Raw genomic sequence first — 27,943 nt, forward strand, 5'->3', positions numbered from 1 at the left:
CAATTACTGAGACAGTTTCGATTCCTCTTGAACCCCCCATCCTGTATTTTCATACTATTTACTCTCTTAACTTCCCTCTGTGCAGAAATAGAAAGACAGAAGCTTTTAGGCATACCCACAGTCTATACATTTCCACCAACCCATTTTTTTTTCTTGGTCTGTTAATCGAGATTTCTAAAATTAACCTGCTCAGTGTATGCAGCTAAGCATCCAATAATGGCTCCATGTTTTTGTAACAGTACAACTGCTGCATTTTTAGAAATTTCAAGGTTTTCACAGTGGAAAAAAGAAATAGGCAAGAGGTTTGCCTCAATTCCTGAAGACGATGCCATCGCGTTACCGCTGTGATTTTTGCAAACCTTGGTCTCTCAAAACCAAGATGTAAAATATGTGAATATCATCCAGAAATGATTAATAGCTTGGGATTTTTTTTAAAGAAAAAGACAATCCTGTAAAGTTAAAATAGAACTTCTCTCTGAAATCACTTTCAACCACTTAGTCTGGAAATCATTTCAGCAAGATCCAGGCAGTCCTTGACTTATGGCTGGTGACTTCTTACGGCCACAGTTGAGCTGAACATTTCTGTTGCAAAGTGAGACAGATGTTAAGGGAATTTTTGGCCCATTCTATGACCTTTCTTGCCACACTTGTTAAGTGAATCACTGCAGTTGTTAAGTTAGTAACATGGTTGTTAGGTGAATCTGGCTTCCCCATTGACTTTGTTTGTCAGAAGGTCACAAAAGGGGATGCCAAGACCCCAAGACAGTAATACTGTCATAAATACATGCCAGTTGCCAAGCACTTGAATTTTGATCACAGGACCATGGGGATGTTGTAACAGTCATAAGTGTGAAAAATGGTCACTTTTTCAGTGCTATTGTAACTTTGAACAGTCACTAAATGAATTGTTGCAAGTTGACAACTACCTGTAGCTTTCAGATCATGCACTGGCACTCACACACTGAACGAACTTCACCAGCTATAAATGTCTATCCATCATGTCTGCAATTCATACTCAGTTAGTCCACGGTGATTGATGCGTTGTCCTCCCTTTTTGTGTGAGTGTATTTGTTTCAAATGATCAGAGCTTCTTCTGACAAGTTCTAGCCTGTTACTTATGCAGGAGACAATTGGAATCCAAAGCAAGAGAGGTTTTGAGCCAAGTGCAACCTGAAGAGTAGAAGAAAAGAGAACAAAATCTCAACTCTTAACGTCACAGTAAATTGGGCTTGCGTCTCATGCCTGGCAGTCACTCAAATTCTTTTGAAATGGTTCCATGAGTTTTTCTTTCAATAAATCTTTGCTTTTCGGAGATCTATATCCCTGAGATCTTCTAGCATTTTCTGGGAGAAGCATAGCATTACCATATATATATATATTTACCGGCCGGATGCCCTTCCTGACGTCTTGCAGAGTTCACAGCAGATATTTTTTTCTTTGTGCTTTAGGAGAGAAACATCTGCTGCCACCTAGGATTGAACTCTCAACTTTCTTAATGGGAGGTGAGAGTCTTCCCCAGTAGGCCACCAAACCTCTGTGTGTGTGTGTGTGTGTGTGTGTGTGTGTATGTACAGTATGTATGTATGTATATGGACAGACAAAGAGACAGACAAGAATGTGAGAAGGATGGCTATGTAAATTGAATATGTGCACACAAACGCACACACACACATCATCATCAACAATCATCATTATCATCATCCCTTATATCTAATGAAGTGTCTCTTGTGCACTTTCCCAGAAACCCGACTGTTTTTCTTTCCTCTAAGGCTGGGTGGCATTCGTGCAGTTTTCTGCCAGTCTGTGGTTTTTATGGCTCAAGCAATTGTTTTGAGGAAATTCACTGAGATGCACATTTTGTTGCTTATAATCCCAAGGCTACCCTGTACTCAGCCAGTCAGAGGAAAAAATAATAATAATCAATTACACGAGCCGCAATAGGAACTCATACCATACTCATACCATGAATGAGCTTCTGGTTGGTGGGACAGCCGTTAAGTCGTGATCTATGAAGCCGGACAAGGAAATGGATTATTCAACAGAGCTTCAATTAATGGTTTTGCTTTCAATGGCGCACTGATGTCCATCAACTCAGATTCCCTTGTCAAAGGCATACAGGGAGCTACGGCTTCTGCGGCACTTAATTTACACAGCTTGTAAAATTCTGGAAGCGGGAATTGACAGAACCATCAGGTTTTTGTTTAAAGTGCAAAACAACCTATAAATTATATTCCATTCTTCTTCATCTTGACTTTTGGCTTCAAATAGAGGCTAATTCTATGGTCTTGAGTGAAGAATCAAGCTTAGTGTGGCTATTATCCTAAATCATGTTTACTACCTTAAAAACAACAGAGAGTAACAGAAAGATGGTCCTAAGCAGCTATTTTTTTATTTCAACTAAATTATTTCCCTGTACTGCAGCTTTAAATATATTTCTCTGAGCTGAATTATGGAAGAGAGGAGTTAGTGGCATTAACAAAACTTTTTATTGGGACTAGGTAGTTGATTCTGAAGAAATAGCAGTGATAATATTGGGTAGAGAAGACTTCTTCAGATGTTTTGAATGTCAAAATCCATTATTCAAATCTGTGGGCCTGATTATTAAGGCCACTAAGACATATGATCTGTAACCTGGTAATATGCTATCTATTTCTGAGGTATCAAATCATCAGGATATGCATTTTTTTAAAAAAAGATAACATCTCAATTCTTTATGTATGAAATGGGGAGCCACAATGGAAGAACGGACTGTGAAAATGTCAGAATTTGCAGAAATGGTAAAGATGACCTATTAGGGCAAAGAAAAAAAAACTTTTCTTGAAGTCTGGAAAGCTTATATGGACTTTTTGCAGAAAAAAGATAGAAATGAATTGATGATTTATGCATTGGAGGATTAAGATAGATGTGGATTAAATGAGGGTATGAAGGAAGTTTTATAACATTTAACAGGCAGGAGGGATGATAAGATTGTAATTATCCATTGAAAAGAAAATCAGAAGTCATTCATATATTTCTTAACTTTTTTTCTTTCTTTCTTTCTTTCTTTCTTTCTTTCTTTCTTTCTTTCTTTCTTTCTTTCTTTCTTTTCTTTCACTTTTAAAACTTATTTCTCTTTTTATTTGTTGTCCCTTTTTCGCTTGGTCATTTATTGTATGAAACAATTCTTAATAAATAGAAATTTTTTAAAAAATGAAATGGGGAAACTTGGTTTTTCAGATGTTGCTGGCTACCGTAATCCCCCATTATTGGACATGGAGGCTACAGCTTCTGATTATCAGTGTTCAGCAAGATGTGAAGGTCTCCATGTTGACCACCTCTGCTTGTGTTGTTACTTTTATCTAACAATTCTACAGTGACCTGTCCAAGAAGAACAGAAATACAGCTGAAGATTTCATAACTTTTCTTTAATGCTCTCTTTGTAGAGAATGGGGCTAACTCCCTTGACTCAATCAAGTTTATGAGCTTCCTCAGAAAGAGCTCAAATAAAATCAATGCCAGATCCCAGACACCTTTTCCTGACTTTTGAAGTCAACTTGTGAATGTTGTTGTGGTCATAGTTCAATCTCAGTGGCTTTAAACCCATCATTTTATCAAGCCACCCAATTTTATCAAAAGGGTGCAGTTGGGGAAGCGAATATTGCGAGAGTGATTCTGATTTAATGTTCATCCTCACAACTCAATCCTCTCTGCTTTTCTCCTCTTCAGCTGGGCATTTTATGCAAGCGGGAGCTAAATAACATAATTTCCCTCCCTTTTGATACAGCTGCTGCAGGGTTGCTAAAACGGACATACAGGTAATCCTTAACTTACGACCATAACTGGGCCCAAAATTTATGTTGCTAAGTGGGAAATTTGTTAAGCGAGTTTTGTCCCATTTTATGACTTTCCTTGTCACATTTGTTAAGTGGATCTCTGTGGTTCAGCATTTCCCAACCTTAGCCATTTGAAGATGTGTGAACATGCTGGCTGGGGTTTTCTGGGAGTTGAAGTTCACACATCTTAAAACGGCTATTCTCCAAAGCACCTGAAAGCAGGACAAGAAGCAACGGATGGAAACTAGTCAAGGAGAGAAGCAACCTAGAACTAAGGAGAAACTTCCTGACAATTACAACAATTAACCAGTGGAACAACCTGCCTCCAGAAGTGGTGAATGCTCCAACACTGGAAGTTTTTAAGAAGAGACTGGACAGCCATTTGTCTGAAATGGTATAGGGTTTCCTGCCTGAGCAGGAGGTTGGATTAGATGACCTCCAAGATCCCTTCCAACATTATTATTATTATTATATAGGCTAAGGTTGGGAAACACTGCTGTAGTTCTTCAATTAGTAACTTGGTTGTTAAGTGAATCTGGCTTCCCCATTGACTTTAATTTAATTTAATTTAATAACATTTATATACCGCCCTTCTCCCTGAGGACTCAGGGCGGTTCACAGGGCAGAATAAAATAACCAATACAAACATTAAAAACAGATTAAACAATTGCCCTAGTTAAAAACAATATAATACAACGCTAAAAACCCCCAGAACAATTAAAAAACAAAAAATAAAACAACCCCAACACTCCCCCTCAGGCTAGGCCGGCTTGTACAAACAAAAATGTCTTGAGATCGCGGCGAAAGGAGCGAAGATCGGGCGCCATCCGGAGCTCTACCGGTAGCTGATTCCACAGCTCCGGAGCGCCCACAGAGAAGGATCTCCCCCTGGGGGCCACCAATCGACATTCTCTGATCGGTGGCACCCTGAGGAGGCCCTCTCTGTGGGAACGCACAGGGCGCAGGGAGCTTGATGCCGGCAGCAGATGTTCCCTAAGGTACTCCGGCCCCATGCCATGGAGTGCTTTGAATACCGTTACCAGTACCTTGAATCTCACCCGGAAGACAACTGGCAACCAATGCAGCTCACGGAGCAGAGGTGTAACGTGGGAGTATCGGGAGACTCCCAACACCACTCTCGCGGCTGCATTCTGTACCAGTTGGAGCTTCCGAGTGGTCCTCAAGGGCAGCCCCATGTAGAGAGCGTTGCAGTAGTCCAGACGAGAGGACACGAGCGCATGAGTGACCGTGCACAGATCATCCCGGCTAAGATAGGGCCGCAACTGACGCACCAGGCGAACCTGTGCAAAGGCCCCCCTAGTCACGGCTCCTATATGATCTTCCAAGGTGAGCCGTGAATCTAGGAGGACCCCCAAGTTGCGAGCCCTATCTACGGGGGGTAATAATTCACCCCCCATAGTTAGAGATGGAATATCCGAATAAACCCGGGATGAAGATATGCAAAGCCACTCAGTCTTGTCGGGGTTGAGCTGGAGTCTGTTCCTCCCCATCCAGACCCGAACCGCCTCCAGGCAACGGGACATCACGTCGAGGGCATCACTGGGGTGGTTTGGGGTCGAAAAGAAAAGTTGGGTATCATCAGCGTACTGATGATACCCAACTCCAAAGCCACGAATGATCTCACCCAGCGGCTTCATATAGATGTTGAACAGGAGAGGCGAGAGGACCGACCCCTGAGGAACTCCACAAATGAGAGACCTCGCGGTCGACCTCTGTCCCCCTGCCAACACCGACTGCGAACGTCCCAAGAGATAGGAGGAGAACCACCGTAAAACCGTGCCTCCCACTCCCAATCCCCTGAGACGCCGCAGCAAGATACCATGGTCGATGGTATCGAAAGCCGCCGAGAGGTCTAATAGGACTAGGACAGAGGAATGCCCCCTGTCCCGAGCCCTCCAGAGATCATTCACCAGCGCGACCAATGCCGTCTCCGTGCTGTGCCCGGGCCTGAAACCCGATTGGTACGGGTCTAGATAATCCGCTTCATCCAGGACCAGAGGGAGCTGATGCGCCACCACACTCTCAACAACCTTCGCAAGAAAGCGAAGGTTGGAGACAGGACGAAAGTTATTCAATACAGCAGGGTCCAGGGCAGGCTTCTTGAGGAGAGGCCTCACCACCGCCTCCTTCAAGACGGCGGGGAAGATACCCTCACTCAAAGAAGCCGATATAACTGCCTGGAACCAGCTGCGTGTCCTCTCCCGGGCTGCATAAACCAGCCAGGAAGGGCACGGGTCCAATAAACATGTGGTGGTGCTCAGCCTCCCCATGATCCTGTCCACTTCCTCCGGAGTCACAGAATCAAACTCCTCCCAGATGATATCGACAAGACCACCCGTGTCCTGATCGTCAGACTCTGCCCAGTCAGCGTCCAAACCGGTCCGAATCCGAGCGATTTTGTCCGACAGATGTTGGTTAAACTCCTCGGCACGGCCCTGCAAGGGATCCTCCCTCACCTCCTGATTTAGGAGGGAGCGAGTCACCCTAAACAGGGCGGCCGGGCGATTATCTGCGGACGCGATAAGGGTGGCGAAGTGGTTAGACCTCGCCTCCCTTATCGCAGCGAGATAAGACCTAATGTAGGCTCTTAGTCGCAATCGGTCGGATTCGGATCGGCTGGACCTCCAACCGCTCTCTAGGCCCCGTCTCCGACGCTTCATCTCCCGAAGCTCCGCAGAGAACCATGGAGCTCGACGGGATCTGCACCGGGTCAGGGGCCGCAGGGGTACAACTCGATCAAGAGCCTCAGTGGCCGTCCTTTCCCAGGCTTCCACTAAGGCATCTGCCGAGCTGTGAGCAAGGGAGGCAGGTGGGGACCCCAGAGCTGTCTGGAACCTCTGGGGATCCATTAAGCGTCTGGGGCGGTACCATTTAATTGGTTCCAAACACCCACGGCGGGGGGTGGCAAAACGGAAGACCAGCCGCAGGAGATGATGATCGGTCCATGACAGGGGCATAATAATTGGAGAGCCCCCACCAAGATCATCTAACCACTGTCCAGATAAAAAAACTAGGTCAAGGGTGTGGCCTCCCTCATGAGTCGGTCCCGAAATTACCTGCGTCAGGTCCATGGCCGTCATGGAAGCCATGAACTCCCGGGCCAACTCAGATGATCCTCCCAGCGATGGTAGGTTGAAATCCCCCAAAACTATAAGTTTCGGGAACTCAACCACCAGCGCAGAGAGGACATCGAGCAGCTCAGGCAGGGCTGCTGCTGCATGACTAGGCGAAAGGTACACCAGCAGCAAGCCCAACTGCGCACCAGGGCCGCATCTCAAAAAGAGAGACTCACACCCGACTATCTGAGGAACAGTGGCCTCCCGCGGACACAAGGTCTCCCTCATAACAACAGCCACACCCCCACCCCTACCCTGAGCCCGAGGCCGGTGCAGCACCCGGAAACCTGGTGGGCAAAGATCAACCAGAGGAATCCCGCCCTCTGGGCCCAACCAAGTCTCCGTGATGCAAGCCAGGTCCGCCTGCTCACCCTCGACCAGATCACGAACGAGAGGAGCCTTATTAGCGACGGACCTGGCGTTCAAATACACCAGCCGGAGCTCAGGGGGCTGCACACCCTCACTCACTTTGCTTGTCAGAAGGTCACAAAAGGGGATCACGCGACCCCGGGACAAGGCATCCATCATAAATATGAACCAACTGTCGAGCATTCGAATGTAAATCTTGTGACCATGGGCTTGCTGCAGCCGTCATAATCGTGCCATTGTAACTTTGAACAGTCACTAAACGGACTGTTGTAAGTTGAGGGGTACTTGTACCAAAGCCAGAACTTTGCAGAAAATTTTGAACCAGGGCAATCAACGTTGAAATCATCCACCTCAGATGAATAAAAATAATAGAAATCTATTCAACTTTAATCTGCTTGTATCTTAGAGGAGGGTCATGTTTCCATCCAACCTTCTCATCTGCTGATGCTGCAAATGTCAACTTTAATTGTTGCCTTGTAATCAAATTTCTGATGGTGATTTTTTTGGGGGGGGAGGGGGGAAAGGTTTGCTTTATTCCTTACCCACCCGTCGATGATTTATAGCCTGTCTAACAAAACTGGTAGTGTCTAATAAAAATATAATTGAAATCCTGAAACACTGTAAAATATGGCTGCTTGACAGCTGTTTAATATGGTAAACAAGAAAACATCGCACACTGTGCACAGTTGCATTAAAGATTGGATTATTTATTATTTTCATAGATCACTACAAATTACCCCGTGGCAAGGGAAATTCTACTTAGCACTTCAAAGTAGCTGAGCACCAGGCAAAATGAAGTCTTGGTGGCTGACAAGTGAAGAGTGAAGGAAGGGATTGTAATTGGACCCAAGTAATATGGCAGCTTGCCTGCGTCACGATAACTCATTCAGCAGCATCAGTTGGGTTCCTCCAGGTAAGAGAGAGCTGTCTCTTTTCTCCCTCTCCGATGTCCAATAAAAAAAAGGGGAAGCCTGCAATAAAACCTCAACATTTTGCATTGTCTGATGCAAAGTGATAACTACATCTCTACTGCTGGAAAGCTATCTTTATTACACAGCGCCAGCCTCTCGGCCTACTTGAAGCATCCACAGGACTTTACGTTTTACGTGGAGTTGGAGATAAAATCTGAGCCGTGAGTTAATCGCTGGCAGTTGTGATGTGGTTCTAAGACAGGGGTCCTCAAACTTGGCCCTTTTATGACTTGTCCCAGAATTCCTGTTCCCCCCCCCCCTTTCTCCATTATTTCAGGTCATATAGTTACTTTCAAAACCAGGAAGAACATGTTACTTTTTTCACACATGCTAAGGGGATGTGGCTGTTATAAACCAAAAGTTATAAATCCCATATTGCATGAGCTTTTTTTTTTTCCCAGACAGGCAGAGCTCTGGGCTGGGACCGGTACCTTTCAATGCTAGCTTTATAAATTTTGAACGAACTGGATCAAAGTTAAGAGAAAGGTAAATAAATGTTTCAATCTGTTATAGTGGAATGTACATCGGAGCATATGTAAAAAAGATGTCGAGACTCTAGAAAGGGTACAGAGAAGAGCAACCAAGATGATTAGGGGGCTGGAGGCTAAAACATATAGGGAACGGTTGCTGGAATTGGGTATGTGTAGTTTAATGAAGAGAAGGGTGAGGGGTGACATGATAGCAGTGATCCAGTATCTCAGGGCCTGCTATAAAGAAGAGGGAGTCAAGCTATTCTCCAAAGCACCTGAAAGCAGGACAAGAAGCAACGCATGGAAACTAGTCAAGGAGAGAAGCAACCTAGAACTAAGGAGAAACTTCCTGACAGTTAGAACAATTAACCAGTGGAACAACCTGCCTCCAGAAGTGGTGAATGCTCCAACACTGGAAGTTTTTAAGAAGAGACTGGACAGCCATTTGTCTGAAATGGTATAGGGTTTCCTGCCTGAGCAGGGGGTTGGACTAGATGACCTCCAATGTCCCTTCCAACTTTATATTATTATTATTATTATTATTATTATTATTATTATTATTATTATTATTATTATTATTATTATTATTATTATATAGGAGTTGATTTTAAAATGCATCTGCTTGGCATTTAGAAATGTATTATTGTGGTGTATCTATACCTCCCTTTTTGGCAATGTCATGATACAATTCTATGCGTATCTGTCCCAAGCAGAAGCAAATATTATGGCACTCAATGGGATTTCTCATGCCATAAATTTGTACAGCATTTTTCTCCATCCTTGTGTTTCTCCAGCAGACTGCATTCTCATAATGTTGAGACAGCACTTCCACAGAGTTAGTTGAGATATAAGATAATTGGAGGATAACTCCTCTCTCTCTCTGGAACAGTATTTTTAGCAGCTATTGGCTTATAAATAATCACTCTTTCCCAACTCTGCATTATTCCTGGAAATGTAGAGAGAGAAAACTGATACATGTGGAATCGTTCTTCTTTCTCTCATCAAGCTTTGTTTTTATAACACCCACAAAGAAAGTCACTTTTATAGCTCTCTGCTCAGAAAGTCAAACTCTTAGTGATGTACAAGCATTTAGGGATACAAAGTCATTTGAAAAGGGAAGGCAAGCTCCATAAGGATGAAAAGGTTGGATACAAAAGAGATTCTCAATCATTAGGGAGACCTAATGGACTCCCCTGCTTTTGCCAGCATTCTGTAGTTTTAACCAAACTTGCTGCAAGTCGTAGAATTTGAAGGGATGTGTCTCTAATATAACTACTTCTAACAATATTTTAAATTAGTCTGGGGTATTGGAGAGGAAGAGAAGAAGGAAGGAGAGCGCAATCTAACAGTTTTTACACAGATTCTCTTAAAAACAGAGAGGCTAGGGTTAAATCTCGCTCACAGAGATGTCTCATAATGTAATTCACCATTAGAATATAAGTTAAAGCAAACAGAGCTAGTTTTTCCCCTTTGTACTTTCAGCAAATAGTGAAGATAACTGAAAGAATACGCTTTGATGTCAAGGAATGGATGTCCTGTTTGGCATTGGTGCCCAGTGAGGCTGAGAGAAGGAAATGAGTGTTGAAGAATATAGAAACCAAAAGCCTGTTTCTAAAAAAAATCTGTATTTTGAAATGATTTTTTTCAGGAGGTGATTCGTACACTGCTTAGGTTTTCTAGATTGGAATATCTGGCTTTCTAAGGTAATAGCAATGGTGGGCTTAGTCTCTCAGTACATAAATTGATTGTGTTGTTCAGGTCAATAAGTTTTCAAGGATTTTGTTGTTCTAAACCACCACAAATCTGTTGACTGCAGGTAAAGCAGGGATGAAATTGAAGGCATGCAGATCATTATCAGTCTAGACCATGTTGGGGTTACGTGTATTCCTTAAGTTTTGTCTATTGCACAAAGTTTAGGGAGGAAATTGAATCCTGATGAAACAAGGAGAAATGTATTTATTACATCATATGTATATAGCTTTGCAGAACCAACCTGAGCACTGGAGATTAGAGAAAGGTAGCAGCAGAAAAAAGGCTGGTAATGTTCTCCAGTGGGTGGGGATTCAGAGGAAACTTTTTGTTATAGACCTTATCAGAAAGGCTGAAGTGGTCCTGAGAACACCCAGTTCTCAAGTCAAGAAGAAATAACTGCTCAAAATGACAAGCAGCAGCTTGAGGTACACCCAGAAGCAGGTTGGTGATCTATGCAGTTCTCAAGGAGTGGCATTGACTAGTTTCCATAACTATCTGGGCTGCTGTATTCTGGACCAGCTGTAGTTTCTGAATCATCTAAAAGGGCATGCAATAGAGTTGACCAAAATATCAGTATTCGTGCCTTCACTTATGTCAGGCGCAACTAATCAGGAGCATTCGTTGAGTTCAAATAATATAAGTTTATTATTGCTACCTATACCACAAGAATCTAATCAACTAATGGTCAAAGTTACCGTAAATTGGTCCAGATAAGGGTCAACAGAATTCAAGAGGGGCTGGATTTGGGTCTAGTATGGTAATGCAATAATTCCAAATTGGGGGACAAGGAAGAAGCCTCCCAAAAAGTGTAGGAATCCTAAACTCAGGCACCCACTGGGCTAATTCTTTCATAATGGCAGCCAGACAATCCTTGTGATCTCCTGGCTTAAAGCACATCACTTTGAGTCTCCAGGCTTATGACATATTTAACCCCACCTTCTAGCTCAGCCTATTCTTCTCCTACAACTTCTGAAGAGCTCTCCTGAATAGCCAAATTTCTGCACACATCAGAAAGCATGCAGGTAGTCCTCACTGAATGACCCTTATAGGGATACACAATCCAGCTGCTAAATAAAGCAATCATGAAATGGACGGTCATATGACCACAATTATGCTTTCTGGTTGGAAAAAGATAAGATTACTCAGTTTCATCCCTTCAGCTTGAGTTTGCCTCCTAACCACAAGTCAGGCACAAAACAATGTATACTGACTATAATAATGGCAATCTTGTGACCGAGGAACACTGCAAAGGTTGTGAATGGTCACCAATGGGCCATAAAGTTATTTTTCAGTACTGTCATAACTTTGAATGAGTGATTCAGCAAAGACTACCTGTAACATCTTTCTCCCTCCTTTTTCATAAACATTTACTCTCAAGTAACTCTATTAAAGACATTCAGAATTAACTGTAGTCAATTATTTGGAGAGCAATAGCCTTTACACCCAGTAATGATCTTTGTTGCATTGGTGGAGAACTTTTTAAAAATATCTTCTATGTACATTATCCTGAAAATATTGTTTGAATAGGGATAGACATACAATTTGAAGGACCCATACAAAACCAGTTTTTTGGGAACTTCTTACTCTTGGTTTATGGGCTACAATGGGCTTACTCTCAAACCAAGCTTGTATTGATAAAGTCCCATTTTCTGATTAGAGAATGTTCAAATCTAAAAAAAAACCCAACAGTTGGAGATATATGAATTGTCTGAGTCTATGAATTATTCATTCTCAATGTCTATTCCTTTGGAATCTGAGGTGTTGTGAGAAGTGATTTATAATCTGGACAACAATAAAGTTTTGAACCTTATGGTGATATTAGTTTATTGCCTTAATAACAATTAGGATATTGCCTTAATAACAATATCAGCAATTTGAACCTAGACTGTAAGCAAACTACGTATTTAGCTAATATAACTTTACATAAACTCCAGCAAGCTTTCATAGTTTTATGATTGAAAACCATGACTTCATAGCACATTCCTAATGTGGACATACTGAAGATTTATCACATTATTTTTTACGTTATCCACATTTTCATCGGCTTGTGAGAAATATATTAAAGGGCTATCTCCCAGCTCTGTTCAGAGGAAGAAAACAACTTTTCTTTTATCTAATGCTAATGAGGATGTGTAACCCAGCACAATCCTTTTTTTTGCACTGCCTGCATAAAAGATTTGTCTAAATCATGCAGAAGTGAAATAGTAGAAGGTACAGAGATAATGTTGAAGTAAGCTTTCCTCATGTAATTGTAATGTACAGTAAATATTTGTAATGTTAATGAGTGTGGTGGCCTTTGGCCACATGTTTTTAATGAATGAAATTTGAAATCTGAAAGTATGTCAACTGGAGACGTTTCATGTGCCTCTAATGCACAGTTCTCTCAATTTCTCCTTGTAAGATAGCTTTCATGTGCTGAGATACAGCAGTGCTTAACCAAGGAAGCTAGACGCATCTACTCTTAGCAATCAGCTTTCCTGCTAGCAAAAAAGGAAACCTAGTCCTCACTTATTAAGCGGTGCATTATTGTAAGGTCTCTTTGAGCTGTATGAATCTTTTTTTTATTATTAAAAAGTTTTACAAAAACAAAATTTTACAATATATCCCCAAATCCCCCCCCACCCCAAACCCGCCCACTTCCCCCCCCCACTTCCCAGAGCTAAATACAGGATTATAGTTACAATAATCATATTCTAAATAAAAATTATGCATAATATACAATTAACCAAATTCATAATGTGCTTTAACTCCCCTTTGATATAACTACAAACAAAGTACCAATAACAATATCCCACTAAAATCTACTCATAAGCTAACTTTTTAGTCCCATATTTGTTCTGAATATAATTTATCCATCTCCTCCAAACTGAAATATATCTTTCCTGGGAATGATCTTTCAAATAAGCAGAAATCTTAGACATTTCTGCAAGATTCGAAACTTTAAACACCCATTCTTCTATAGTGGGCAAACTGTCCTTCTTCCAATATTGTCCCACCAGTAACTGTGCTGCTGTTATCATGTTCAACATCAAGTTAGTTTCTTTAACATCACAATCTACAACAATACCCAATAAAAACAATTGCGGAGAAAACTTTATCTTTCTCTTAAAAATCTTTTGAATGTTCCACCAAATTTTGATCCAAAAAGCTTTTATATTTCTACAAGTCCACCAAGGAAGCTAGACGCATCTACTCTTAGCAATCAGCTTTCCTGCTAGCAAAAAAGGAAGCCTAGTCCTCACTTATTAAGCGGTGCATTATTGTAAGGTCTCTTTGAGGTGTATGAATCTTGACCCCTCTGATAAATGGATGGATTGACTCACTTGACTGAAATAACTGAAATCTCCACACTATGAAAAAAAACACCACCCTTGTTTTTTCCTTATACGGTTTCCCGACCGTTCTCATCTATGTTTTGGTTTGTCTGAACTTTCAGATGTTGTACTCAGTAGTAGAGTATTTGATTTGGAACCAAGGCAAAATAGAAGGGAATTATAGTTTCCCATGATTTTATTGGTGCTGCCTATGAGGTAGGTTGGACTACAAGACAGTAACTGGCCTAATCACCCATGGATTTCTCATGCCTATGGTGGATCTCCAGCTACATCGGTGGTCTCCAAACTCTTCAGCTCACTGACCCCTTCATGAAATTTTAGATTGTTTGTCAACCCCCAAAATTTCACCATATTATTTAACTGCCACCACCACCACTAGGTCTACTACTAGCAATTGATTTATTAATTCGAAATGTAGCACATCAGCCCTATTGCATTTGAGATGCCTCCTCTTGAATGGGTTTCTGGACTTGTCTACCAAAATCCATTCAATCCTGATGGAGCTCAAGGTTCACTCAGCCTTCCATGCTTCTGAGGCCAGTAAAATGAGGACCCAGATTGTTGAGGGAAATATGCTGACATTATAAACCTCCCAGACAGTGCTGTAAAGCACTATGGGGCAATATAGAACTCTGTTGGTATTGCTAATGTGATGGTTCCTCCTCTTATGAGTTTTTGGCAACCTGGACAAAAAGCATGCAAGTAACTTCAAGCAGTGGGACAGATATTGTAGCCTCAGATCCAATCCAATCCAATCCACTCACCTTCATAAATGATGAAACAATAATATGATGAAAACTGGGTGTTGTAATTTATCACATCCATATTACGACCCGTCTGGATATGCTTCTACGTGCAAATAAAATAAAATAAAAAAGAATGGAAATTGGAACAGTAGAGACAGAGGACACCATATCTCATCACCTGAAAAAGTCAAAAGACATTTTTGAGATTTATTTAAAATTCTTGATGTATAGTCTGCACCCTCCTGTATGTTTCTCCTTTGGTTCCAAATTTTCAAAACTGCATCAGCTATGAACAATATTAACTCCAAGGGTATCACACTTTTACTATGTTAGTGTCATAAATTAGACACACATAAAAAAAATTATGCAGAACAGATTTAGGGCAAACCATTAAAATCACAAGGAATAATGTTATCTGAAGGAGGAAAGGCAATGCAGTTGACATGGAAGACCACTGAGGAAGGTCAGTGTAAGATGTGGCTGCTAGAGATGTTTGTGTAATTTGGGATAGGAAGCTTCTTCATCAAATGGACTTACCAAAAATGAATGGAATGGAATGGAATGGAGTGGAGTAGAGTAGAGTAGAGTAGAGTAGAGTAGAGTAGAGTAGAGTAGAGTAGAGTAGAGTAGAGTAGAGTAGAATAGAATAGAATAGAATAGAATAGAATAGAATAGAATAGAATAGAATAGAATAGAATAGAATAGAATAGAATAGAATAGACAGAATTTTTTATTGGCCAAGTGTGGTTGGACACACAAGGAATTTGTCTCTGGTGCATAAGCTCTCAGTGTACAAATAACAAAGTGATAAGTCATAGATCATAAATCATAAGATACAATGAAAAATTATTAGATACAACAATTGATAAATCATAATATACCAATAGGAGAAAGCAGTAGGAAAGATGAGAGGTGAGAAAGATGAGAAGATGAGAAAGATGAGAAGATATCAAGGATAATAGCAATACAGCCTACTACATGGGTAAATATCTTTGGGCAGAATCGGTGCTGTAGGAGTATTTAGCATGGGAGAAGAAACTACCGTATCTTTGTGTCTAGCTGTTTTGGCATGCAGTGCCCAATTTGCAAATTGGAACATCCCTGCAAAACACTACATTAGTCCAAAAGCTACCTTTAATTTTTAAAAGGTTTGCTTTTCTAGCAAATTGGAGCTGCTTCAAAGCAGAACTGCTACTGCGAAGGTTAAAGAGAAGCTACAATTGCCTCTGGGGCAGAATTAATGCATGATGGTATTTGAGTTTTCATGAAAAATTATGTCTAACCTAGGGGACCGAGTTCTGGGGATATTTCCCCCGGTATGTTATTCGTATCTATTGGAGGCCACTTCTAGCTGTCTTTCAAACCGTGTGGCAGATGTTGCCATTTTGAGAAGTTTCACGCTGCTCCAGAAGCTGCTTAGACTGAAAAGCAGTCTTTGGATCTCCTTGGGAACATCTTGTCAAAGGCCACTTTGCTGGTTCCTTAAAAGAATTCTGTACTGATCATTCTCATAAACCAGTTCAAACAGGACAAAAGAGACGCAATCACCACTGTGTGCATATCTCCAATTGCTCAGTTTTCCAGGGGAAAAAACGGCAATAGAATCCTTCTCAATCTGTGCTGGTAACAAACGCTTTTTTTAAATTTCAAACACTTACAGATTACTGTTTTCCTCTTAAAAAATATTGAAGTTAACAATGTTTTACAGGGAGGGCTGATCTTTTTCTCTGAAATGTTAGACATTTTCCAGCAAACCTGACCAGAAATATAGTTATCATCTGCATAACTATTCGATATACTCTGTTAACAGCTAAAGTTAGACTGACCCTGCTCTCTTAATGCTCACCTGACATTCCAAGCTCCTGTCTCTATGCCCTCTGGGAAAGACACCCCCCACCCACCCTGTTCCTATAACTCAAGAGTGCATTCCTCTACACCTAGGGAGGCACTAAATTCTAAGGATACACTTATTCCCAATGTTACTTGCTACAATCCTGTCTTGTGTAATGCTGATCTTTGCTTCCATGTGCAACTGGGGAAGAATTGTTAGATTCCTCACCAGGGGCAGGGTCCTGTTATCCTGGCACATTTGGGATAATGTCTTCCATATAAATGACTTTTCCAGGATATAAAATACCATTATTGTGTGAGTTGTAGAAAAAGAGAGGAGAGGAAAATGTGGTTGGCACTGAAATTCTCTAATTTCCTGCCAATATGAATGGGAAAAACGGCTTTATGCAGTGGGGGGAAAGGGGCTCAAGCAGTGTCTTTTATGATTGAGGAGAAGGAAGCCAACATCTGTCACTTATCTAATTAACAGCTGGATGTAACTGTCATCTCTGAGACATACAGCCGAAATCTTTGTTCTTTATTGGGAGAAGGAATGTGAGTGTACATTGAAGAGAGGCAATTTGATCAGGACGGAGGTTACTAAAATGTGTCACTTTCTCCCTGAAACATCTGCATTTGTGAGAAAAGGCAGCCAAAACTGAAACCTAAGGAGCAATAGAAGGAAAAAAATCTACATGCAAGAGAGATAGGAAAAGATGTTCTCCTTGGTTCGGTATAATGACTTAGTATCTCAAGTGCTGCCCTGGGAGTCGGGAAGACACTTATTCCCATAGGCTTTGTCTGGTCAAATAATGTCATTCCCACTGACATTGTTATCATAGGCATTTGCTACGATGACTCCAGTGTCATTGGGCCAGGCTAAGAACTTTAAAAGTTTGTCTCAGCTCTGTATGGATCATCTTTATAGAAGACAATGCATCCTAATTTCTCTTCTTTGTAGAGTTATTGCTCTAAGGCAGGGGCCTTCAAACCTGGCCCTTTTATGACTTGTGGAAGTCCACAAGTCATAAAAGGGCCATGTTTTAAGGCCCCTGCTCTAAGGTTTGCCTTTAGAAATAGATCATTTGCTCTCCACCTCAGACTGACTCCCATCTGCTCCTCTGCCTAGCGGAATGGGACAACTCACTATGCCCAACTCACCTCGGTCATATCGCCGTGTCCAACTCACCGTGGGGCAACTTGACATGTCCGACTTGACACGGGACAACTTGCTGCTGGACAATAATTTTTTAAAAATAGTTTAATATTTGTCATTCACATTGTCCCTCCTTTGGCATCCTTGCTTTAATGATTCTATTCCACTTTTTTATACATATTGGTGTTGTTCTTATACCACAGCAAATTGGCTGTGGTGAGTTGGCCCTGGCAAGTTGTCATACGCCCTCTGCCTAGATACAAGGCTACGTCTCCCCTTACACTTAATTACTCCATACAACACAGAGAGTTCCAGCTACAGCCTAATAGCACAAAGAATTAAAAACAAAAGATTCTTGAAGATTAACAGGTCCACAGACCTTAATTACTTTTATGATTTTAGCTGATAACCACCTTGGCAAGGCAAACAGTTATGTAATATAGAGTTAGCTATCAGAAGCATTTCAGCCTGCAAAATATTGCCGTGGTGACAATAAACAGCCCAGGCACTTTGGGAATAAACATTCCTTTTTCTTATCACCGATCCATAATTGCTTCCCATCAAATGCCAATTCATCATGGAAATATTGATTCTGTTACAATGATTACACCATGGCTAATATTGCAGGAGAAGCAAACTCATATATCTATTTGCCAGTAAAACTTTTCAAACTGTGGCCATAAAAATCATGGTTTATAAAATTACCAAGGCTGGACAGCCTGGCCGTTGAGGTTGTGCAATACTGAAAAAGCAAAGAGCTAATTTTTACTGCAGCCTGCAGACTGATATCCATGCAAGGAATGGAGAGTCCCAAACAGTTATTCCAAATATTGCTCCATTCAACTGTCAGAAAGGTCTGCTTGAATTTAATTTAATTCAATTCAGTCAATTTGTACATCATTTCTCCTATCGGCAAAGGCTATCTGGAAGCAATAATAGCTGAGCCAAAGTATATCAGAGTGTGCCTGAACTGGGCTGAACTATCTCAAGGCTTTATAGAGCTGAGCTGAAAGGTCTCTGAGATTGAAGTACTGTATATATGCTATCCTGGGGGAAAAAAAAAACTCCATACAATTTCTCTGAATATTTCCTGAATACTGTGAATCTCTAATGTGGGTTGCTCTATTTCCAGTACGGTAATCATACAGTATTATTCATACGTTTGTATTTCTGTTTTTTAATCTTTATCCTTCAGTAAGCCACCTAAAGTCGCTTTGGTGATTGAGGCAGCTAATAAATTGATTCAATAATTTATTTTAAAACAAGAACAAAAACAAAAAGAACACACACACCCCTCACACACACACACACACACACACAGACCCATGCAGACACATTGGAAATAGGTATGTATTTAGTTGACATGGAAACCTAACTAAATTCAGCACCGGCTCTAACTAAACAATAAGAGAATGCTGTTTTCAATGCAGTAAGAGAATGTTGAATTGTGAATGCCGAATCTGTTATAAATGACACAAAAATTTCCATGAACTTGGCTCATTGGCATACACTAAACTACAGCTAAATAGGGGAATTAAATCTGGATGTAAGATAGCTGTAAATTTCAGAGACCCCCCCCTCACTATTTTTTTTAAAGAGGTGGGAGGAAAATAAATTTTTATTAGGTCTATGATTAGGTTCTTCGCGAATGTAAGATTTTCCATTTTCAGTTGCCTGGCTGAATCCATGCTCTTGAGATGCGCCTGGCAATTCACTTCAATCAGAAATTAAAACCATGGAAGTTAAATTGCCTACCTTTAAAGGGGGTGTATTCAACTAATAAGGGACCGGTGGCTCAGTGGGTTGGGACGCTGAGCTTCTCGATCAGAAGGTCGGCAGTTTGGCGGGTCAAATCCCGAGTGCCACGTAACAGAGTGAGCACCTGTTACTCGTCCCAGATTCTGCCAACCTAGCAGTTCGAAAGCACGTAAAAAGGCAAGTAGAAAAATAGGGACCACTCCGGTGGGAAGGTAACAGCGTTCTGTGCGCCTTTGGCGTCTAGTCATGCCGGCCACACGACCACGGAGACATCCTCGGACAAGTGCTGGCTCTTCGGCTTTGAAACGGAGATGAGCACCGGCCCCTAGAGTCAGAAACGACTAGCACGCATGTGCGGGGGAACCTTTACCTTTACCTTTTATTCAACTAATTCTGTCTCACCTTGGAACCTAGCGAACTGAATTCTGCTGAGAATGAGTTCTGTTTACAGTACAGCATATACAGTATTCCCAATTTAGGTTTTAACCAATAATTGACTGTTGGCTGCTCAGAGAACTTTGGATAAAAACATGATTGTGGTTTGTAAAATCACAGAAGAATCTACCACTGTGTTGTTTCTGCTGGGTTAAAAACCTAGCTCTTGAAAGGAAACAAAGGGAATTCAAGTCAAAGGTTTGACTTCTATAGCATTTCTTTATCGTTTTTTTTAAAAGCATATTTTGGACAGGTTCTTATTTATTTTTTTTAATTGCCATCTTGGAAACTTTCACACTGGTAACATCAGTGGAGGCTGTGTGTAACATGCATATTGCTTTCTGATTTAATTAAAAGATAAGAACACAAGTAGTGAGGAGAAAGAACTTTTCTGTTTGTGCAGACCTGGATTAAAATAGGAGTGAGTTCAGAGGCAAAGTTGCTTGTTCATTTCAATACCAGAGATACTGCAATATTTGCCCCATCCCAAATGAAATCCAGACAGTACAGATCCGGATAAATGGCTTTTCACTCTAGTGACATTCCTGTCTTCCCCAGAGATTTAAGTGATGGAAAGCTATGCTTTCTCCCCCTTTCTTCAGCCATGTCATGGCCAAATGCTATTAGATTTTTTGTCTAACAAATGCTGCGATTGATTACCTTCATTTATATGTACACAGATTTCTGATTCCTTCTGCTCCATGTGGCAAAGCAACGGTGTTGTTTTAAGGTCAGATTGCAGGGGAAATGAAAGGATAGCTGTCTTTTATCTTGATTTAATTTTGCCAACAGCTGCTCGCTTTGATCTGGGACTGACCACTGTTGAAAGATGAAAACTTTCCAGTGACCCTTTCGATATCTTTTAAGGTTCAACATAGACTTCACGTAGAAGGAATATACCTATTTTGGCAACCTCATGTAAGTATAATCAATATTTCATCTTGCTAAAATGCAGGCAGGCAGAGATTTTTGTTTGGAGCTATTCTGGGAAGTTTTCTGAAATAGTTTTGATCATCTTCAAAGGGAGGTAAGAAATGAGGACTCATTTCCTTCAAGCTTTCCATCACTGGGGGATGAGTGGGGCATTATTACAAAGTCAGCTTATTGCCCCCAACAATCTGGGTCCTCATTTTACCTACCTCAGAAGGATGGAAGGCTGAGTCAACCTTGAGCCTTGGTGGAGCAGTGGGCTAATGCCTCCTTAAGTAACACCAGCTGCCTGCAATTAGTGCAGGTTCGAGTCCCATCAGGCTCAAGGTTGACTCAGCCTTCCATCCTTCCGAGGTAGGTAAAGTGAGGACCGAGATTGTTGGGGGCAATAAGCTGACTTTGTAATAATGCCGTGGGGGGGGGGGGCAAAAGCCCTAATAAGCAGGCATATACATAGAATGAAGTCTATTGCTAAACTCATTATTTGTGCTTTAGATTGTAAGCTGCCCTGAGTCTTTGGAGAAGGGCGGAATATAAATGGGATTTTAAAAAAAATGGTTGAAGTGCCACTATAAACATTCCAGAGTTTAAAAAATTGCCATGCTGCAAACATTACTGAAGGCTTTCATAGATTTGGTGATTCTGTACACAGAGTTCTATGGCTGAAAGATCAAGAGTAAAGCTGACTTCTTTTAAGAAGAGATTGTTTCCAGGCACACAAAAGTTGGGAAAAAAGTTGTGGAATTCTTTTGCTACAACATGATAACTGCTGCAAGACTACTCTACAGACAACGATGGAAAGATCTGGCACTACCTGACAATGGAGGAATGGTTGGTGAGGAGGATGGAACTTGCTAAGATGCTTCAGTTGACTTCTTTGATCAGAGAAAAGACAATATATACATTCTTGCTAACTGGAAACCCCTTATGGACTTTTTGCATAAAAAGAGAAAGAAATGAACTGATGATTTATAGTTTTGAGGATTAGGCAAGAAAGTTATGATGCTGCCATAGAATAAGAGGCAAAGTTATAACTGTACTTATAACTGCTCTAAAAAAGAGTAGAAACTATTTCTTTGTATATTTTCTTTCTCTTTTCCCTTTTTTGGCACGTTTAGCTTTCTTTGTTATCCTTATTTTTTATTAGTGTGCATTCATTTTTATCTTCCTTTGAAAAATCTTTTATGAAAATTATATATCAAAAAAGAAAGCAGGCAAAAATCACAAGTTCTGCCCATGATGATGAAGGAAGTATTATTGGAGAAAGATCTATAAACTTCAATCTTTAGTTGCCAGTTGCCTGCAATGTGTTGAACGTCAGTCTCAGTCTTTCCTACGCAAGCTGCATTTTGCCTAATTAATACTTCTTAGTTAATTTGAAAATTGTTTTGGAAAACTTCATTGAATTGGAAAAGATGTTGTTGTTAGCTGCGAAGTCGTGTCCGACTCATCGCGACCCTATGGACAACATTCCTCCAGGCCTTCCTGTCCTCTACCATCTTCTGGAGTCCATCTAGGCTCATGCCTACTGCTTCAGTGACTCCATCCAGCCACCTCATTCTCTGTCGTCCCCTTCTTCTATTGCCCTCAATCTTTCCCAGCATTAGGCTCTTCTCCAGTGAGTCCTTCCTTCTCATTAGGTGGCCAAAGTATTTGAGTTTTAGCTTCAGGATCTGGCCTTCTAAAGAGCAGTCAGGATTGATCTCCTCTAGGACTGACCGGTTTGATCGCCTTGCAGTCCAATTGGAAAAGATGTTGCTACTTAAATGCTTCTTTCCTACAGCATTTGGACTTGGGCATGGAGAAGCAATTTGTGTGCTTTCAGAGCCATACATCTTCCCAACATTTTTGTGTGTTTGACAATCAAAGCTCACTGGAAACATGATTGTGGGGAGATTCTTAGAACTGTTATACTTCAAGGCACCATAGGATGGCAGCAAAGAGACACAGAAAATTATAATTCTGATCACCTCTAGTGGTTCTCTGAATGTTTGCAGTCTAGATGCAGTAGTTCTAACAGTGATGTAAAAGGAAAATTGGGATTAGTTTAGGGAGAAATCTTGCTTACCTCCCTGGAGGAAAAAGCTGATCTGAGCTCATCCTTTTTATGTTCTAGCTTCTACAACTCCCCCCACCCCAACCTTCTTCAACTTTAAACACAGCTGTTCAGAAGAGCTTTGCTAAAAGCCAAGGCCGAAGATAACGAGGTTATTGAGGTTTTATTGTTCATCTAGTTACTTCTCACTGGGATGAAAACTATTACTGGGCTTATTAAAAATTAAAATGCAAACATTCAGATCAGCAGTTGGGCTAGCCGTTCCAGTGGCCGCTTAATATTCTTCACCCATCCTTTCTAATTTGCTAAGAACTTCAGGAGGCATCGTACAAAGCTAAGCTTAAAAAAAGAAAAAGGTGTTAACCTTTATTTATTTTTCCCCCCAAAGTAGGCAACAGCAAACGTAAAGCATTCTGATAGCTTAGAGCTATTTCAGGCATTGCTAAGCTACATCAAGACTGCTGATAATAAAAACAAAAACAAAACATCAGCACGGGCTGGTTGCCAAAAATGGTTGTAAAATTACAGGATCAAGATTCATTAGAACAGAGTCTATGGAGGTTCTCAGTCCTCCAGGCCATGGTTGTCCCAAAGGTGCTTTTTCAAAAGGCAACTGGACTTCCTTTGTTTTTGCTTGAAGATGTTTTGTTTCTCTTCAAAGAAGCTTCTTCAATTCTGCAGAACAAAACCCTAGAACTGAAGAAGCTTCTTACATGAGAAGTAAAACATCTTCAAGGAACAACAACGTCCAGTTGCCTTTAAAAAAAAAGCACATTAGACAGAGGTTTTGGTATTTCTGATGGATATTAATGGATAGTTTCATAAACTTGGGATAGGATAAAGAATGATTTGTGGAGATCAGCATCCTCATGTCTGTTGTGGAAGATGTAAATAAAACAATGTGTGGATTATATGACTGGGCATAGTCTATGGGAGCCCATAGCCCACAGATACTAAATTGTATGCGATCAATATAACTACACATTGCATTGCAGCTTTCTAACTGTAGTTGGATCCCCATGTGGAAATAGTTATGGATCTTACTCAATTAGACTTAACTCCCCAGTGTAGTATGAGATTTCTTTTTGTCTTTCCTAATGTTGTGGTCAACATGAAACCTTAGGGTTAGGGTTATGTCACCATGAACTTGGAGAGCAAAATGGACATTGCCAACAAATTCAGAGTGCTTGGGTATGGTTAGAAGGACACTGACTTTTGTGGTAAAATACATGAAAAAATCCCATTGGAGGAAAATTCCACTTAGGGTTAGGGTCAGTTCACCATGACCTCATAGAGCAAAATGGACAACACCAACAAATTCGGAGTGCTTGGGTATGGTTAGGAGGTCACTTACTTTTCTAGCCTGCCCTATCTATGTTTCCTGGTAAAATACATGGGAAAATCCCTTTGGAGGAAAATTCCACTTAGGGTTAGGTCACCATGACCTCATAAAGAAAAATGGATATCACCAACAAATTCAGAGTGCTTGGGTGTGGTTAGGAGGACATTGAATTTTCTAGGCTGCCCTATCTATGTTTCCTGGTAAAATACATGGGAAAATCCCATTGGCGGAAAATTCCACTTAGGGTTAGGGTTAGGTCACCATGAACTCATAGAGCAAAATGGACATCGCCAACAAACTTGGAGTGCTTGGGTATGGTTAGGAGAGGACTTACATTTCTAGACTGCCCTATCTATGTTTCCTGGTAAAGTACATGGGAAAATCCCATTGGAGCAAAAGTGTCATGGTCCTGATAGATGAGACTAGTAGAAATAAGAAGTCCGAGGCATTTGCTTTCCTCAAAGAACACATTTAATGGCTACATAGTATCAGCACAAACAAAGGCGAAACCAAGACTGAAAGTACCCCCCCAGGTTACAGAGTAACAAGTTGAACTTCCCACTCCTGCAATATGTCATAAATCACAATGTCCAATTAACTACTTTGACGGGCTTTCTAATGGAAGCCTCAGCCCACCAAAACTTAGGCAGCTTGACCTTGGTTCCCACAGAACAGTTATTGTTATGTCTAAACTAAAAGAATACATCTCCCTCCTCCCATTACTGTGGCAACCGAAAAAGAAATGAAGATGGCTGCAGCCAAGTTCGTTTGAAAGTTGACACTTCGAACTCGGCCACACAAGCAGCGGGCGAGTGTGTTCCTGCACATAGCTCCACTTCCCCTCTCTCCCTCCCCATCACCATTGCCACCACCACTAGGCCACAAAACCAGAAAGGTTGGGGACCACTGCCTTAGAAGGAAACCACAGAGATAGGGACTTATCTATATGATGAGGGCAGTGCTCATTGTGTTGGTGAATTTGGCCCACCGTAGCACCCACTCCATTCATGCCAAGGCAGAATGTTTTGCTTCCCTTCCTGGTGAACAGAAAACCCAAAATATAGTGCTATAAGGCATTTAAAATATTACAGATAGCTATGTTGAGTCTTGGAAGGTTAAAACTATGATTTCAACATTTAACTATATGTTAAATGCAGCTATTTTCTTAGGAGTAAGAAACAGGTTCATCGTCCTGTTCATAAATTACGAAACAACAACAGTAGGATAAAAACTGGGTCCTGTAACTTATATGATCTCAGTTTGGATACACTTCTATGTGCAAATAAAATAAAATAAAAAAGAATGGAAATTGGAACAGTAGAGAAAGAGGATACCGTATCTCATCACCTGAAAAAGTCAAAAGACATTTTTGAGATTTATTTAAAAATGCTCGATATATAGTCTACATCCTCCTGTATGTTTCTCCTTTGGTTCCAAATTTTCAAAACTGCATCAGCTATGAGCAATATTAACTCCAAAGGTATCACACTTTTACTATGTTAGTATAATAAATTATACACTCATAAAAAATATGCAAATCCCCATACTTCCACATTACTAAGGTAGGAGGAAATGTGCACATACTGAGAATAAAAGGTTGGATATGGTGACCACTAAAATGAGTTGTGGACAAAGTGTTCAGAGGAAAGAAAAAGAGATATATTTCCCACACTGACAACATTGCTTTAATTCATTATGGGAAGGGAAGGTGAGATATTAATGTAAAAGAGAATAACACAGAGCCTTATTTGGATAATAATTCCTTCTATATTGTCAGACATTGCTGTGATGCAAGGAATAGTTCTACCAATTTTTATTATGGGTGGGTAGAAGATTACTGACAGCAAGGATAGATCTGGTTTGTATGTATTGGGGCTGTGCAAAGCCTCAAAGGAGTCCTTGGCTTTGATGAAGATTTAATCAAAGGGTGGGTAGGAAAACAAAAAAAGATCTTCGACAAAAATAAGTGATCCCAAAATACTAAACAGCAGATGGACTTCATTTGTAGGAATGGAGGCACCCAGTTGAGTACATCAAAAAGTAGAGACGGAGCATTGCATTTATATGAAAGACCTGATATACAGAGAGTTGCACAAAGCAGGTATTTCTGGAATATAACATGGTGGAAGAAGTACTGTCCAGTTTCAGGACAGGCACCTTAAAACTTGAATGGAGAGAAGTTTCATGACTGCTTCATCCTTGGCACTGAGGAAGCTGTCTTATTACAGGGCAAAATTAATACAGGTTGGTCTTTTGTGTTCAGCAGCAGAATTCCAAGTTCAAAGATTTCCCCCACTGATGCTGCTTGAACTTTAAGCACTTTACAGTCAGCATATTTGTCCCCAACAACCTGGGTCCTCATTTTACCGAACTCGGGAAGGATGGAAGGCTGAGTCAACCTTGAATCAACTCCTGGCAGTGAGAATGCAGAGATAGCCTGCAATACTGCATTCTAACCGCAGCACCACCATGGCTCCTAAAGATAGCTTGTTTTATTTTTATTTATTTTTTAATTTATTATTTTGTTTTGTTTAAAAAAATGTTTGAAGTACTTTGATCAGCCCTGGTGGCTGGTCGGAGGGGCATCAAAGCTGTGAAATGGTATGGCAAAGTTCAGGCCACAACGAGGCTCTGCTGGTTATAGTCTTTTCAGTTTATGACTGTTGATCAGGGAAAATATATTTTGAGTTCTGAAGGAGTGGATGGGTCATTGGTCTCTATCCTGAGGTGGCTTAGTGTTTAGTCACAATATTGCTTTGAGAGATTGGAGAGGTGGGGAAAATCATAGAAGGGCGAAGAGGCCTAAACAATCAAGAGACAGAAGTTGCCTTATTTCATAAACAACAACTTAGCACAGGTGGCAATAAACCTGTGAAGAAACATTTCAGATCATTCAAAGAAACTCTTCCTTAATAAACACATATTAAATGAGGGTTGGAAACTCCTATTTTGGTTTTTTAAGATTGGTATTAAAGAGACCACACTGAAGTCTGGACAGTTTTTTGGACAGCTTCTTTGGCTGTGCCCAGTGTTGAGGAACTTGTCAAGTACAGTAGATTTTATTCAATAAAACTATTCACTCAGAGTTGTGTGGTTAAAATTGAACAATTAGATGCCACTCCAGAGTTCCTACAAGCTGGAAAATCTCAAAATCAAAACACATCTTAAACAAACACACACAGAAGAGATGTCCTGTTATGCCTTTCACTTGTTCTCTTCCCTCAGGATAAATAAATGTGTTAAGCATATTTGACAATAGGATCTCCTAATCTTTTCAAATGAAGTGCATGAAAATAAGGATCCAGGATTTTTGTCTGGTAATGAAGAGAAAACTTCTTTCCAAATGAAATGAAATTCTGATAAATATAGATTCTTTCACATATTTAAGATAAGGGTTATTATTTTTCATTGAATAATAATCTATCAATCAGCTGCTAGATTGTATCACAAGAGAAGAATCTAGATTGATACCCAATAGTGAGTCATCAGGAATCTTCTTCCCTGGACACCAGATTTTTAAAAACAGCAACCAGCACCATTTTTAAACATGAAATTTCACCCTGAATCTTTTTCCAATTTCAGTTTTAATATTTGGATTAAAACTTTTTTGGGCCTATCACCTCCCCACATCCCTGACTTTGGCATCAGGAATTTTCTACCTCATGGTGTCAAGATACAATTTCTGCTCTTTACATAACGTTGTGAGATGCTTTGATGCAGGATGGAGCTTGTGTTGTGGATGTCATAATTCCCATATTTTCATTTTTGTCTTCATTGTGGCCAGCTTTGAATAAAGAAGGACTGGGGATGACATGATAACAGTCTTCTGATACTTGAGGATTCT

The sequence above is a fragment of the Vipera ursinii genome (assembly GCF_947247035.1).
Source record: "Vipera ursinii genome assembly, chromosome: 10".
NCBI lineage: Eukaryota > Metazoa > Chordata > Lepidosauria > Squamata > Viperidae > Vipera > Vipera ursinii.